This window comes from Lathyrus oleraceus, chromosome 6, assembly GCF_024323335.1.
Source record: "Lathyrus oleraceus cultivar Zhongwan6 chromosome 6, CAAS_Psat_ZW6_1.0, whole genome shotgun sequence".
NCBI lineage: Eukaryota > Viridiplantae > Streptophyta > Magnoliopsida > Fabales > Fabaceae > Lathyrus > Lathyrus oleraceus.
Genome location: NC_066584.1, coordinates 319,249,430 through 319,266,997, shown reverse-complemented (window position 1 = coordinate 319,266,997; position 17,568 = coordinate 319,249,430).

Here is a 17,568-nt window from a genome sequence, read left to right as displayed (position 1 = left end):
TTGAACTTCTGAAACTCAGTAAACACCTCATGCTTAAACTTGATTAGTGCTACCCATGTCATTCTTGTGAACTCATCCATAAATGACATAAAATATTTGTTTCCTCCAGGTGAAGGTACTTCAAATGGTCCACAAACATCAGAATGTACTACTCCTAAAACATGCTTTGCTCTTGGGGCTACTTCTGATCCAAATGAAAACCTAGGTTGTTTTCCTTTCATGCATATCTCACATGACTTCTTAGGCTACACAATTTTGGGAATGCCATAAACCAGCTTCTTAGAATTCAGATGCCCTAAGCTTCTAAAATTAATATGCCCCAATCTCTTGTGCCATAACTCATTCTCACCTTCAGTGCCTTCTACACTAAGGAATTTAGTTTCAATTATTTCCACATTCACCTTGAATGTTTTGTTGCTTTCTTTCTCAGATTGCATAATAAACTTCTAATCCGAATCATACAACTTCAAGAGATTGTTCTTCATAGTAACTTAGAAACCTTTCTCAATGAGCTAATCTACACTCATTAGATTGCTTTTCATGCCAGGGACATACCAAACATCCTTGATCAGAACAATTTTACCATTCTTCACATTGACTTTGACATTTCCCATACCTTCAATGTTGAGGTATTTATCATCAGCGCATCTGATCTTTACCCTCTTTCTAGAGTCAAAATCAACCAACCATTGTTTTTTCCTAGTTAGGTGATTTGAGCAGCCTGTGTCCATATACCACTAGTCTACCAAATACGCACCATCAAATTAAAAAAAAAACATCAATAGCACATGTTCATCATCAGAATCTCCTCTGGCTATGTTTTCTTTTTCTGATTTCCTTTCCTTGTTTGACCAACAGTCAACAGCAAAGTGGCCAAATTTCTTACAACAGTAGCATTGAACCTTCTTCTTGTCAAACTTTTCCTTCCCTTATGATGTTTCTTCTCATCAAAATTGGAGGCTTCTGATTCTGAAAACCAACACCATGTCTTTTCTTGGCTTCTGACCAAGACTACTTCTGACTCTTCTTCCCAGAAAACTCCTTCAGAGCCTGCTCTACCTCTCTTTCAAAGGTTCTCTCAGTCAGACGTAACTCTTTGATAACATTGAAACACACTGCGTATTTGACTCATATTGCACATGATTATTATAGTTTTATTGTTATTTTATTGTGTTCTGCCTGTCTTTTGTCTTGTTTTCAGGTACATTGCCTAAATAAAGCCTTTCGCAGAAAAAGTAAGCGAAAAGAGCAAGAATTGGAGATTTTCAGTGGAAAATACACATATGACGTTGGCCATGGGGGTAGCCATAATGTGTAATCACTTACCTATGTTCCAACGGTCACAAGACCACATCTTCCACACCTTGTACACATGGCAGACGCCATGCCGAGATGGCGGGCGCCATTTCCCATTTTGCTCCCAGTCAAGGGCGGTTGTAGAAAGTGGCCATGACTAGATATTTTTCCTCCACACTAATTTTGAAGGTGCTACGTAACTCCCAATGCATTGTTACACTATAAATAGGACTTAGATAATTAGCTGTAGGTATCTAAGCTTAGCACTAACATAAGCCATAAATTCAGTACCATTAGAGCTTTAACTCCCTGCATCAAAGGGTTATCGCATTTTGTTTGTGTATCAAGCTTGAAGCACTTTTATTTTGAAGTTATTTATCTTCCCGCATTTACATTTCGTCAAAGTTTATTTTCGTCTACCGCATTGTATCAGATTCAAGTCTTCGATTCGAGCAAGTTTTTATTTTATTCAGCTTTATTTACGCTTTAATCGCTTTATCTATTTAATATCTTTGCTTTATTTTCCCGCACTTTATTTATCGCATTTTATTTCCTCGTCCTTGCCTTTAAACCGCTTTATTTAAAACCGTTGTTATATTTTATTCTAAATCTAAACAAAATGCCTTTTTACTTACCGTAATCATGTCTAGCTAATTTATTCGTACAAGAATGTGAGGACCGTCATTTGGCGGTACTCTGTCCGTTATTTCTTTAGGATTACAATTTTGGGCTGTTTTGGTTTTTTACGCAATATTTCATAACTTAATCAAATCCACTACCACGAACGTAGGATAATGATAACGTCAGATACGATCGAAAGCCGTCTGACACTAAATATTTAAATTGGTTATTTTTGTTAGTAAATATCGTGAAATCACTTATTAATTACTTATGAGGTTTAATATTTCTAGAAGAAGGCTTTAAAACTATTTGCGAACGCGCGCGCCTATAGGGTTAGAACCCGGTCACCTGAGCGGGAGCTAAGGACCCTTTTTATTTAAACCTACCAATCAAAATCATTTTTCGACTAAGTAAAGAATCTAATTCCTTAAAATAGGATTTACTACTTTGACGCAATTAGCGTCGGTCATATGTGACAATGAACAATATAAATTAAAGAGTAAAATTCGGTTCTGAGTACGCGGAAACGACAGTTCCTGTTTAATTGAATTCTTTCCAAGGTACAAAATATTACCCAGTACAATAATCCTATTAGAAACAATCGAGAGTACTGTTAATTGATGTGAACCACGTTTTAGTATTACTTGCTCGGGTTTATTAAAGTTTATTATTTTCTTGTCCCACTCTTAATTCATTCACCTTAGATAAACATCGTAATAATTAGAAATGATAGATTTGACTATTGGTCTCTATGGGATCGATATCTTTTAAAACTACGCGATAGACTATACACTTGCATTTAGTTATTCAGATAGACTCGAAATCTTGTGAACAAGTTTTTGGCGCCGTTGCCGGGGACCAATTACGTCAAAATTTCGTAACTTGCTGTGACATCGTCTAGATTAAGGCACCCTATCTCTATCACTATGCATTGCCAAATAAATTCTTACAATTATCACTCTCAATATTCTGAAGTACCGCATGAGTATTATAAATCCAATCTTAATATTATCTGGGATAATTACGTTGAGACGCTAACTCCCTCCAACCTAGAATGCACCATGCAAAAATTTATGGCAACACAAACCATGCGGAATAAAAAGTTTATAAACCAACTTTTTAATACTAAATAAACCCTTAGGCAATTGAACACTATGGTCGAGTCCCTAGCAACTCACAACAAGGCAATTGAGACTAAAATCTCCCTGCTTGCACAGACACCTCTAGGACCCTTCCCTGAGAAACATGTGGATGTTGTAACAACAACTAGTGAAAAACCTATCGAAAATCCTAAGGAGAGTGATAATGAGGAGGGTTTAGGTGAGAAAGGAGTAGAGATTGAGAAAGATCCACCAACACCACCCGAAAGGGAGGTTGTCGAAGAGGTAGAGAAGGAAGCACTTTGTGTTGCTCCTCCTCCCTATAAATTACTGATTCCTTTTCCGTGAAGGTTTGTGGGAGTTAAGGTAGACTCCAAATCCGAAAGGTATGAGGAGTTATTGGAAAATATCCACACCAATGAATCTTTGTTTGAGATCCTGAATAAGAAGAGAAAACTAGAAGACAATAAAACTAGGGAACTCATTAGTATTAAGAAGGGCAAGTTAGACTTTGAGGTGGTGGGTGAAAAAATTGAACCCAAACCTGAAAAGCTAGTTCTCAGGGTAGAGTCAAAACCACCACCACAAGTTCAGAAGGATAAACCACCTCGCAGAAGGAAGAAAAGAAAAGGTGATGGATATGAGAGATGGCTTGATAAGTGGACATGGAAATCGAGGATAATTAAAATTTTGACCGAGGATTCATCCTCGAAAGAACCACCATGAGTACTTACACTCATTAGTCATCGAGCTAACGATGTTAAACAAGCGTTGCATGGGAGGTAACCTACGACCATTTTATATTTATTACTTTAGTATTTTTTGTCTTATTTTCCATTATTTTCAAAAGCCGAATTATTTAATTTATCATTTGCTTAACATGACTGACTTGTGTGATGTTTATGTTTCAGGTTTTAGATCCATCCCTCTCCATAGCATATTCTCTACTAACCATATTTTTCAGGATGCAGAGCCTCGATGATATGCATGTTGTGTTCAAAGATGATACTCAGAGGAAATGATATGTGTTCCTTTCTGAGCGACCATTGTTACCAACCAAATATCCTGACCTCAACTTCCTAGAAGCCTTAGGTCTGGAAGCGAGTGTGAGATACCTTTGCCACCAACTTCAATGGGAGGAATATTCTGATGCCATAAATGTTACCTACAGACACCTTACCCTAGAATTTCTTAGCTCACTCATCTATGAACCTTACATTGGTAGAGGATTCAAAAGAGGCCGTATTAACTTCAGACTATTTGGAAATGAGTACACCTTTAACCATAAGGATTTTGCTAACATGCTAGGATTTCAGTATGGCCTTGATGCTATACCTGAACTCCCTGTTGGTGATTTCATGCAAGATGAGCTTGATAAGTTTTGGAGTGATATCACAAGTAAGGGAGGCCCTGACCCATCCACCATTTATCGGTATGTTACCACCAAATTTCCCGGCGGACGAAGGTGATGGAACTGATGATGAATATAAGTGGAGGAACCAGTCTCCCATTCATAATGTACCTCCACCTCATGCATCACCTGCACACACACCACCTTCTACTCACCCTTTTTGCAGGTACATCCAGTGGTCACTACTTTACTGAAGAAATGCTGAGAGAGCAAAGAGCTCGTGATGGTCTATGGTATTCCATATATGAGCATCAACAGGACGCAATGGACTTCGTGCGAGAGTCCTCGAGACAGACTGAGCGATCTATACAGACCATCCTAGAATCTCAGCACACCATTGCTTCTCAACAGCAGTGCTAACAAGCTTACATGTCCAGTCACTTCAACCTTGTGGAGATGAATCAAGCTTCTATACTGGGAAACATCCGAAGACTTCAAGAGTCGAACACCGCATTAACAACACGGTTGAGCAAGTCGATATTTCACAGAGTGCCCCTCACCGCAGTAGGAGCTGTCATCCTCGATGTTCAGATCAGGGAGGAGAGGGTACTAGTGGTCAATAGTAGTGTCGTCCAGGTTTTACCTATCGTTTTTCACCTTTTATCTAAACATTAGGGACAATGTTCGGTTTAAGTGTGGGATGAGATATTTATTGTTTTCATTTTTATTTATGTTTTCTAATTTTGTTGCTTTCTAGCTAGTTTTAATTATGCTTCTAGTTTTTTTTATAATTACATGTGCTTGATGAGTCATATGTGTAGTTTATCTATTTTCCCACATTTCTTGAGCCATAAAATATATTTTTTTTGTTTGAAAATTTGGGTTGTTAGACAAGTTTAAGATAGGTTGCAGAGACTTGGAAAAACTTTTGAAAAATCGATATCGTTCTGACACTGTAAGTTTCTTCATTATAGGAACCGATCCGGACACTTATTATGTTGTGGCCTTGAAATCTCACCCTTGAATTAATCCTCAAGTAGTTTATTTTAGCAGTTAACGCCATCTTAGTTGCCACTACGTGAACAAGCCGATGCAAATAGGTGAATGATCCCGTAAAAAGAAAGAAATAGAAAAAAATGCATGTAGAAAAAGCTAAGAATTTGAAAAAGGATCCGCCCTCTAAGTTAGGTAACCCTCTCTCGGTTATTTAACCCAACGGTAGAGAAACTTCTTAAACTTATGCTTATATGTCTGTGCTAAATAGAAAAAATTATTGAATGTTGACACAAATTTGGATCATGGTCACCAACAGGTTCGTTCAACATGTGAGTACAAGATAACGAGCTTAATGTGATTGCGCCTGAATGAAAAAGGGATGATTAAGTTAGCCCTAGGTATAATAACATGATGTGGATTGATTTGTATAGGAAGGAAACTTATGACCGAAAACCGCGGAAAGTGTTACTACGATATCCTTAGTTCATGAGTTAGTACCTATCTACGCAACCTTGATCGAACTAAAAATCTTTAGCCTGAATTTCATACTTGTGCGTTGCTGTTTTTTCTTTTATGCTCATAAGAGTTTGCTTGAGGACAAGCAAAGGTTAAAGTGTGGGAGAATTTGATAACACTGAAACACACTGCGTATTTGGCTCAAATTGCACATGATTATTATAGTTTTATTGTTATTTTCTTGCATTATGCTTGTCTTTTGTCTTGTTTTCAGGTACATTGCCTAAATAAAGTCTTCCATAGAAAAAGAAAGCGAAAAGAGTAAGAATCAGAGATTTTCAGTGAAAAATACACATATGGCGTTCCACATGGCGTTGACCATGATGTGTAAGCACTTACCCACGTTCCAACGGTCACAAGATAATGTCTTCCACACCTTGTACACATGGCGGACGTCATGCCTAGATGGAGGACGCCATTTTCCCATTTCGCTCCCAATCAAGGGCGGTTGCAGAAAGTGGCCATGACTAAAGATTTTTCCTCCACACGAATTTTGAAGGTTCTATGTAACTTCCAAGGCATTGTTACACTATAATTAGGAGTTAGATCTTTAGTTGTAGGTATCCAAGCTTAACACCAACATAAGCCATAAATTCAGTATCATTAGAGCTTTAACTCCTTACATCAAAGGGTTATCGCATTTTGTTCGTGTATCAAGCTTGGGGCACTTTTATTTTGAAGTTATTTATCTTCCCGCATTTACATTCCATCTAAGTTTATTTTCTTCTACCGCATTGTATCAGATTCAAGTCTCCGATTGGAGCAAGTTCTTATTTTATTCAGCTTTATTTACGCTTTAATCGCTTTATCTATTTAATATCTTTGCTTTATTTTTCCGCACTTTATTTATCGCATTTTATTTCGTCGCCCTTGCCTTTAAACCGCTTTATTTAAAACCGTTGTTATGTTTAATTCTAAATCTAAACCAAATGCCTTTTTAATTACCGTAATCATGTCTAGCTAATTTATTTGTACAAGAATGTGAGGACCGTCATTTGGTGGTACTCTGTCCGTTATTTCTTTAGGATTACAATTTTGGGCTGTTTTGATTTTTTACGCAATTTTTCATAACTTAATCAAATCCACTACCACGAACGTAGGATAATGATAACGTCAGATAAGATCGAAAGCCATATGACACTAAATATTTAAATTGGTTATTTTTTATTAGTAAATACCGCGAAAGCACTTATTAATTACTTAGGAGATTTAATATTTCTAGAAGAAGGTTTTAAAACTATATGCGAACGCGCGCGCCTATAGGGTTAAAACCCGGTCACCTGAGCGGAAGCTAGGGACCCTTTTTATTTAAACCTACCAATCAAAATCACTTTTCGACTAAGTAAATAATCTAATTCCTTAAAATATGATTAACTACTTTGACGCAATTAGCGCTGACCATATGTGATAAAGAACGATATAAATTAAAGAGTAAAATCCGGTTCTGAATAAGCAGAAGCGACAATTCCTGTTTAATTGAATTTTTTTCAATGTAGAAAATATTTCTCAGTACAGTAATCCTATTAGAAACAATCAAGAGTACTGTTAGTTGATGCAAATACGTTTGCATCTACGCACTGATGGATGTAGAACAATGCCTTTTGATATTTCTTCCTCATTTCTCTTTGCGCTTTCATTGTGCTTCCGTCACAACCAGAATATAACCTTTGTTGACGAGATCAAGAACGTCTTGAGCGCCAAATAACACATGCATCTGAATCGACCATCAATTCCAATTCTTTCCATCAAACACTAAAAACTTTGTATTCAAGCTACCGTTTTCTCCATTCATCTTCGATTTTATGGACTGAAACTCACACAGATCTCGCCAAACACTCATGTTTCATAATCCCGCAAAATCAAGAAATACGATTTTGTTACGGTTCCGATCGTGAATTCAACGTGAATTCAAGAAACAAAATAAACCACACACGCCTCGCCGTAGACTTGTGTTTCCCTGTGAATCGAACCGAAGCTCTAGATACCAATTGTTGGTGCACAAGGTTGAAGTTGAAGATGATGAATGTAACACCCCGAATAAAATAAGAGAATTATTTTATTTAAGTTAATAATATATTTATTAATTTAATTAAATAAATTGAATTATTGGATTATTATTATTATTATTTGGAATAATAATTATTGGAAAATATATAAGTTGGAATAAGGAAAAAGGGTTTTCGGTATTGGTAAAGAGTTTTCACGTGAAACAGAGAAGCGGCTGAAAGGTGAAAGGTGGAGAAAAGGCAAAGAGGAAGAGCTAGAGAGCAAAGGTTGAAGAACGGAAAAGCTCGAAGCTTAGAGATTGCCGGATTATCTCAGGTAAGGGGGGTTTATCGTCGTTTAATGGGTATTATGGGATAGCATGTAATGGGTAGTGATAAACCGTTGAATTGACCCTAATTGGGATTTAGAATGCTGAGAAAATTGTGATGAATAAGTTGTATGAAAACTGAAATTGAATCGATAATTGTATGTGTCGTGATTTTCCGATAATGTAGCTTTTTACGGAAATTGAATCGGAGGTCCGGAAGTCCTCCAACGGCGGAAAATGTGGAGAACTCTGCATTCTGCCTTGTGTTAGCGCAGGAACTGCTGTTTTGCCTGCGTTAACCGGTTAACCCAGGGCGTTAACCGGTTAACACTGTTATATTTTGTGAAAATGTGCTGTTTTGCCTGCGTTAACCGGTTAACCCAGGGCGTTAACCGGTTAACACTGTTGCGTTTTGCCAGAAAGTGTGTTTTGTCCTGCGTTAACCGGTTAACCTAGGGCGTTAACCGGTTAACACTGTTGGAAATTTGAAAAATTGATATTTTAATGTTGTGAACCTAATTGGTGATTGGCCTACTATAGTTAATTGTGATGAGTAATTTTGTTGGATTTATGTTATGAAGTGTTGATACAAGTATGTTGCTGAGTTGTTCCGTGTACGGAAAGTTGTTGAAAATACTGAGTTGTAGGCTTGGTGAGCAAAAGTTGATTATAAGTTGATGTTGTTGAAAACATTGTTGTATTGCTATTATTATTATGTTGTCGACAGTTTAAAGTCGTGTATGCCATGTACATTCATATGCATTAAGTCGGAGCTTTGCTCACACCACGTTGGCCTGGATTGGCAAATTTTAAGTTGAAAGTTGAAGGCTTATGCCTTGATGCCCAATAAAATGGCAATGATTTTAAGTTGGGAGTTTTACTCCGAATGGTACCACATGCATGACGAGTCGAGTCTCATTAGAGTTGCATTTTGTTGGCTTGTTGTATGGATATTTAATTTAATTGAGGGGTGGAATCGTGTTGATATTAAGTATGATGTTGAGTTGATGTGCCGTTACTGGATGTATGTTACGATTAGGGTGATGAAATGTGTGAATTTACTTAGCATTACATGATGATTTATAATGCTTATTATATTGATTGAGGAACTCACCCTTACAACTATTTTTCAGGTAACGAACAAATGAGTTGAGTGGAAGCTAATGCTTGGAGTCTAGTGTAGTTTCCTAAGTGGGTCATGCTCTGATAGATGTAACATCGGGAGGGAACATTTTAATATTGTTGTTGATGATTGTTGAACCAGTTTACATGTAGTATGTTGCATGTTTTGAATGATCGATTTGATCTCTATCCGCTGCGTATGGTGCAAATGTTTTATGTTTTGAGTTAATGAAAGAGCATGACAGTTATTATGGTGTGAAATGTTGTGTGACACCCTTGATTGCATATTTACTCTGATTGATATGTGTTATTTTAATTATATACTCGGGGTATTTTAGAAGGGTGTTACATTAGTGGTATCAGAGCAGGTCGGTCTGTCCGGCCAGTTGTCGTGTCGTTACTGTCTAACAATTGTGTATTGTTACTAATCTAACTTTTAAGTTGTGTTGTATTGATAAGTTGAAATGGCTGGAAGGAATGACGCTGCAATGGCTGCCGCAATGCAAGCGATGGCACAAGCTGTGCAGAACTTGCAAAATGCTGGTGGTGATGTTGGATCACGTAGCTTGGCGACTTTTCAGAGAGAGAATCCGCCGGTGTTTAAAGGGAAGCATGATCCAGATGCAGCCTTAGGATGGTTGAAAGAGATTGAGAGAATCTTCCGTGTTATGGATTGCACTCCAGCTCAGAAGGTTCGGTATGGTACTCACATGCTAGCAGTCGAAGCTGATGACTGGTGGCTAGAGACTCACGAGAGGTTGACCGTGGCAGGTGAAGTCATTACTTGGGATATATTCCGCAGGGAATTCATGAGAAAGTATTATCCGGAAGATGTCTGTGGTAAGAAGGAAATTGAGTTCCTTGAGCTGAAGCAAGGAAACATGTCTGTCACTGATTATGCTGCGAAATTTGTGGAGCTGTCCAAATTTTATCCTCATTACACTGGTGCTGGTGCTGAATTTTCAAAGTGCATCAAGTTTGAAAATGGACTGCGCTCTGAAATTAAGAAGGCTGTTGGGTATCAGAAGATACGCATTTTTACTGAATTGGTTGATAGCTGCAGGATATTTGAAGAAGACAATAATGCTCATTACAAGATTGTCAGTGACCGCAGGGGCAAGCAACATCAAAATCGTGGTAAGCCGTATGATGCCCCAGTGGGAAAAGGGAAACAAGGAGCTGCTCCGGCTCAGAGGACCAGTAGGGGAGGTGCTCCTGCTGGTATAGTTTGCTTCAAATGTGGTCAGGCTGGTCATAAGAGTAATGTATGCACTGCTGAAGTAAAGAGGTGTTTTCGCTGTGGTAAGACTGGTCATGCAATAGCTGATTGCAAGCACAAGGAAATGAATTGTTTTAATTGTGGCGAAGAAGGGCATATTGGAAGTCAGTGTCAGAAGCCAAAGAAATCTCAAACTGGGAAGGTGTTCGCATTGACCGGAACTCAAACCTCCAGTGAGGACAGACTTATCCGAGGTACGTGTTATATTAATGGCTTTCCTCTTGTAGCTATTATTGACACGGGTGCGACTCATTCCTTTATATCTTTGGATTGTGCTGTGAAACTTAAGTTAGAGATATCTGAGATGTTTGGTAGTATGGTAATTGATACTCCTGCGAAGGGTTCAGTGACTACTACTTCGGTTTGTTTAAATTGTCCTTTGAGTATTTTTGGTAGAGACTTTGGGATGGACCTAGTGTGTCTTCCACTAGTGCAGATTGATGTTATTCTGGGTATGAACTGGTTGGTGTTTAACCGAGTTTCTATCAATTGTTTTGATAAGACGGTGGTCTTTCCTGAGATTGAGGAGGGAAAGAGTTTGTTTCTATCAGCAAGGCAAGTGAATGAGGAAGTAGCTGATGGGGCAGAGTTGTTTATGCTGTTAGCGACTTTGGAGGCTAAAGATAAACTGGTGATTGGCGATCTAGCCGTGGTGTGTGATTTTCCTGATGTGTTTCCGGAAGAGGTGAATGAATTACCGCCAGAGCGGGAAGTGGAGTTCTCGATTGATTTGGTGCCTGGTACTAGGCCGATATCGATGGCTCCGTACCGTATGTCTGCTGTTGAGTTAACTGAATTGAAGAGTCAGTTGGAAGATCTGTTGGAGAAAAAATTTATTCGTCCGAGTGTGTCACCGTGGGGTGCACCGGTGCTATTGGTTAAGAAGAAAGAAGGTACTATGAGGTTGTGTGTGGACTATAGGCAACTGAATAAAGTGACGATCAAGAATCGGCATCCTTTGCCGAGGATTGATGATTTGATGGATCAGTTGGTTGGTGCAAGTGTATTCAGCAAAATAGATTTGAGATCTGGGTATCATCAGATCCGTGTGAAAACCGAGGATATTCAGAAGACTGCTTTCAGAACAAGGTATGGACATTATGAGTATTCTGTAATGCCTTTTGGTGTGACTAATGCGCCTGGAGTATTTATGGAGTATATGAATAGGATTTTCCATCCGTACCTAGACAAGTTTGTTGTGGTGTTTATTGATGATATTTTGGTGTATTCGAAATCTGAAGAAGAGCATGCTGAACATTTGAGAGTGGTTTTGGGAGTTCTACGAGAAAAGAAGTTATTTGCTAAATTGTCCAAGTGTGAATTTTGGTTAGGAGAGGTAAGTTTTCTGGGTCATGTGATTTCAAGATGTGGTGTTGCTGTTGATCCTTCTAAGATAGAAGCGGTATCTAAGTGGGAAGCTCCGAAGTCTGTAGCTGAGATTCGAAGTTTCCTTGGTTTGGCTGGTTATTATAGGAAGTTCATTGAGGGATTTTTCTAAGTTGGCGTTACCATTGACGATGTTGACTAGGAAGGGGCAAGCGTTTGTTTGGGACTCAAAATGTGAAGAAGGTTTCCAAGAGTTAAAGAGAAGGTTAACTACTGCTCCTATCCTGATATTACCGAGTTCGTCGGAATCATTTGAAGTTTACTGTGATGCTTCATTGTTGGGTTTGGGTGGCGTGTTGATGCAGAATAAGCAGGTTATAGCTTATGCTTCAAGACAGCTGAGAGTTCATGAGAGGAACTATCCGACGCACGATTTAGAGTTGGCGGCTGTGGTGTTTGTTCTGAAGTTATGGAGGCATTACTTGTACGGGTCAAGATTTGAGGTTTTCAGTGACCATAAAAGTTTAAAGTATTTGTTTGATCAGAAAGAGCTGAATATGAGACAGAGAAGATGGTTAGAGTTTCTGAAGGATTATGACTTTGGTTTGAATTACCATCCGGGTAAAGCAAACGTAGTGGCTGATGCATTGAGTCGGAAATCATTGCATATGTCTATGTTAATGGTTAAGGAATTGGATTTAATTGAGCAGTTTAGAGACTTGAGTTTGGTGTGTGAGAGTACTCACAATAGTGTTAAATTGGGAATGTTGAAGTTAACAAGTGGTATTCTGGATGAGATCAGAGAGGGTCAGAAATCCGATGTGCTTTTGGTTGATAAGTTGACTCTAGTGAATCAAGGTCAAGGTGGCGAATTCAGAGTTGATGAGAATGATGTTTTGACATTTGGTAATCGGGTGTGTATTCCGGATGTTATCGAACTTAAGAAGAGTATTCTTGAAGAAGGGCATCGTAGTGGGTTGAGTATTCATCTTGGAGCTACGAAGATGTATCATGATTTGAAAAAGTTATTTTGGTGGCCGGGAATGAAAAGAGAAATTGCGAGTTTTGTTTATTCCTGTTTGACTTGTCAGAAGTCAAAGATTGAGCATCAGAAGCCGTCTGGGCTAATGCAACCGTTGGCTATTCCAGAGTGGAAGTGGGATAGTATCAGTATGGATTTTGTTTCTGGTTTACCGAGGACAATTAAGAATTTTGAAGCTATTTGGGTGATTGTTGACAGATTAACAAAGTCGGCTCATTTCACTCCGATCAGAATGGACTATCCGTTAGAGAAATTAGCCGAGTTGTATATTGAGAAGATTGTAAGTTTGCATGGTATTCCGTCGAGTATTGTTTCGGACAGAGATCCTAGATTTACATCGAAATTCTGGGAAGGTTTGCAGAAGGCTTTGGGAACTAAACTGAGATTGAGCTCTGCATATCACCCGCAGACTGATGGTCAGACTGAGAGGACGATTCAGTCATTAGAGGATCTTTTGAGAGCTTGCGTTTTGGAAAAGGGAGGTGCTTGGGATTGTTATTTACCTTTGATTGAGTTTACCTACAACAATAGTTTTCATTCGAGCATTGGTATGGCACCGTTTGAAGCTTTGTATGGTAGGAGATGTCAGACACCTTTATGTTGGTATGAGTCCGGTGAGAGTGCTGTGGTTGGACCGGAAATTGTTCAACAGACTACAGAAAAGATTAAGATGATTCAGGAGAAGATGAGAATTGCTCAGAGTCGTCAGAAGAGTTATCATGACAAGAGGAGGAAATCACTTGAGTTCCGAGAGGGAGATCACGTGTTTCTTCGTGTTACTCCGATAACTGGGGTTGGTCGAGCTTTGAAGTCAAAGAAGTTGACACCTCGATTTATTGGTCCTTATCAGATTTTGGAGAGGATAGGAGAGGTAGCCTATCGTATCGCTTTACCGCCGTCACTTGCGAATTTGCATGAGGTTTTTCATGTGTCCCAGTTGAGGAGGTACATTCATGATCCGTCGCATGTGATCCAAGTAGATGATGTACAGGTGAGAGATAACCTGACTGTTGAAATATCGCCTATGAGGATTGAGGATCGAGAGTTGAAGCAGTTGCGGGGTAAAGAGATTGCCTTAGTGAAAGTAGCTTGGGGAGGACCAGCAGGTGGCAATGTGACTTGGGAACTGGAGAGTCAGATGAAAGAGTCTTATCCGGAGTTATTTGCTTGAGGTATGTTTTCGAGGACGAAAACTCTTTTAGAGGGGGAGAGTTGTAACACCCCGAATAAAATAAGAGAATTATTTTATTTAAGTTAATAATATATTTATTAATTTAATTAAATAAATTGAATTATTGGATTATTATTATTATTATTATTTGGAATAATAATTATTGGAAAATATATAAGTTGGAATAAGGAAAAAGGGTTTTCAGTATTGGTAAAGAGTTTTCACGTGAAACAGAGAAGCGGCTGAAAGGTGAAAGGTGGAGAAAAGGCAAAGAGGAAGAGCTAGAGAGCAAAGGTTGAAGAACGGAAAAGCTCGAAGCTTAGAGATTGCCGGATTATCTCAGGTAAGGGGGGTTTATCGTCGTTTAATGGGTATTATGGGATAGCATGTAATGGGTAGTGATAAACCGTTGAATTGACCCTAATTGGGATTTAGAATGCTGAGAAAATTGTGATGAATAAGTTGTATGAAAACTGAAATTGAATCGATAATTGTATGTGTCGTGATTTTCCGATAATGTAGCTTTTTACGGAAATTGAATCGGAGGTCCGGAAGTCCTCCAACGGCGGAAAATGCGGAGAACTCTGCATTCTGCCTTGTGTTAGCGCAGGAACTGCTGTTTTGCCTGCGTTAACCGGTTAACCCAGGGCGTTAACCGGTTAACACTGTTATATTTTGTGAAAATGTGCTGTTTTGCCTGCGTTAACCGGTTAACCCAGGGCGTTAACCGGTTAACACTGTTGCGTTTTGCCAGAAAGTGTGTTTTGTCCTGCGTTAACCGGTTAACCTAGGGCGTTAACCGGTTAACACTGTTGGAAATTTGAAAAATTGATATTTTAATGTTGTGAACCTAATTGGTGATTGGCCTACTATAGTTAATTGTGATGAGTAATTTTGTTGGATTTATGTTATGAAGTGTTGATACAAGTATGTTGCTGAGTTGTTCCGTGTACGGAAAGTTGTTGAAAATACTGAGTTGTAGGCTTGGTGAGCAAAAGTTGATTATAAGTTGATGTTGTTGAAAACATTGTTGTATTGCTATTATTATTATGTTGTCGACAGTTTAAAGTCGTGTATGCCATGTACATTCATATGCATTAAGTCGGAGCTTTGCTCACACCACGTTGGCCTGGATTGGCAAATTTTAAGTTGAAAGTTGAAGGCTTATGCCTTGATGCCCAATAAAATGGCAATGATTTTAAGTTGGGAGTTTTACTCCGAATGGTACCACATGCATGACGAGTCGAGTCTCATTAGAGTTGCATTTTGTTGGCTTGTTGTATGGATATTTAATTTAATTGAGGGGTGGAATCGTGTTGATATTAAGTATGATGTTGAGTTGATGTGCCGTTACTGGATGTATGTTACGATTAGGGTGATGAAATGTGTGAATTTACTTAGCATTACATGATGATTTATAATGCTTATTATATTGATTGAGGAACTCACCCTTACAACTATTTTTCAGGTAACGAACAAATGAGTTGAGTGGAAGCTAATGCTTGGAGTCTAGTGTAGTTTCCTAAGTGGGTCATGCTCTGATAGATGTAACATCGGGAGGGAACATTTTAATATTGTTGTTGATGATTGTTGAACCAGTTTACATGTAGTATGTTGCATGTTTTGAATGATCGATTTGATCTCTATCCGCTGCGTATGGTGCAAATGTTTTATGTTTTGAGTTAATGAAAGAGCATGACAGTTATTATGGTGTGAAATGTTGTGTGACACCCTTGATTGCATATTTACTCTGATTGATATGTGTTATTTTAATTATATACTCGGGGTATTTTAGAAGGGTGTTACAATGAAGATGGAGAAAAGGAGGGAAAAAAGAGAAAATAAATCCAACTAACTTTTAAGAGAAACTCTAATAATTGCATTATAAAATTTTGTTACACGTTTAGTTTATATACACAAATAAAATGTCACGTAGACAAAATGCTAACCTATAATAGTTAGGTTAAGCTTACAAAACTAATACTAACCCAGAAGTTAAAGATCGCTTTTGGAACAACCACGTTAGAAGCTTCTGCTTCTGATTAACAATGCTACTTATGAATATGAGTTACTTCTAACAAACCTGCATAAGACGTTGAATCACACGCATACGATTTTAATCGGTCATATTATGAAAAATACCATATCACGCCATTTCATGTATTCAATTCTTTCTCATTCTGAAACTATTTTTCACTCATTCACTGACTTAAGCATTTGAGTGCTAATCCTTCAGGTCCACTCTATCTCCATTGCACCGCACCAGAAGTTCGGTCTGTTGCACCAGAAGATTGATGTATCGTATTTAAACTTCATTTCACCACCTATATCTAATTCCTGAAACGAACACATTTCACATAAAACAATGATTTATTAGAGAGAGAGAGAGAGACAGATTTATGAACGAAAAAGGTTAACACCGATCTGTTATAGTTACATTTTTCTCCATAAAATTTACTTTGTGGTTCATCAGTAGTAATCTCAATTTCTTTCACTCTTAAGTGACGAATTGGGTGTGTAAGTGTTTACCAAATTTTTTCAAAAATAAATGCACCTCCAAAAGATAGGAGTGTTATGAATTTTGGTACTAGTTCCAGCTCTGAATCAAGTGGGTCAAAACAAAAAAGTAAAGAGAAAATTGGCAGGTAACAAAGCACGTACAAAGGGCTGAGAAATTATTGAGCCCATGTAAGTTGTAACAATAAGAAAATGACACATCTCTTTCTACAACTCATTGCAAGCTGGTTAATACTTCCAACTTACACCACTTACCCCACCCTCTTCCGTACACACCAAAACCTTGTTCTTTTCTTTCCTTTTAGTCATCTTTAACCTTAAATTCAACCCCCATACATACATTACTTTAATATTATATCACCTTCAATTTAAGTTATTTCACTTCTAATGGTAATTCTAGTATACTCTATTTAGGTTTTTAACTATATCTAATTTAATTCATGCTTAAAATTTTAAATCTATATTACACATTATCAAATCGGTCTCATTGATTATATTGATCTGAAGACCAAAGTATCTGGAACTTGAGTTGTTCTACTATTGAATCCATGGTAAGAGTGTCAGCTTCTTTTGCATGGTGAATAAATCTTAACAAGGAAAAGGGCAAACAAAAATTCTAAAAGCTTGCATGTTGATGGAAAGATGATAGTAATATGATGAATTAAAGAGAGTATATAGTGATAAAGTAAATCCTAAAAAGTAGGGAGGGGGAAATATTCTTATTGTTGGTGTAGTTAGATCCAAAATGAAGATGAAATAGTAGGCCCAATAAATAGATTAGAGAGAAAAGAGAGAGAGAGAGAGAGGGGTCTGGGATGAAGTAGTGTGCAAGTGTAGTAGTATAGGCACTGTATAAGTTTGTACCATGTGAAGATTCCCATCCTTAAAATAAATAATTGGTCCCATTCTCTGCATGT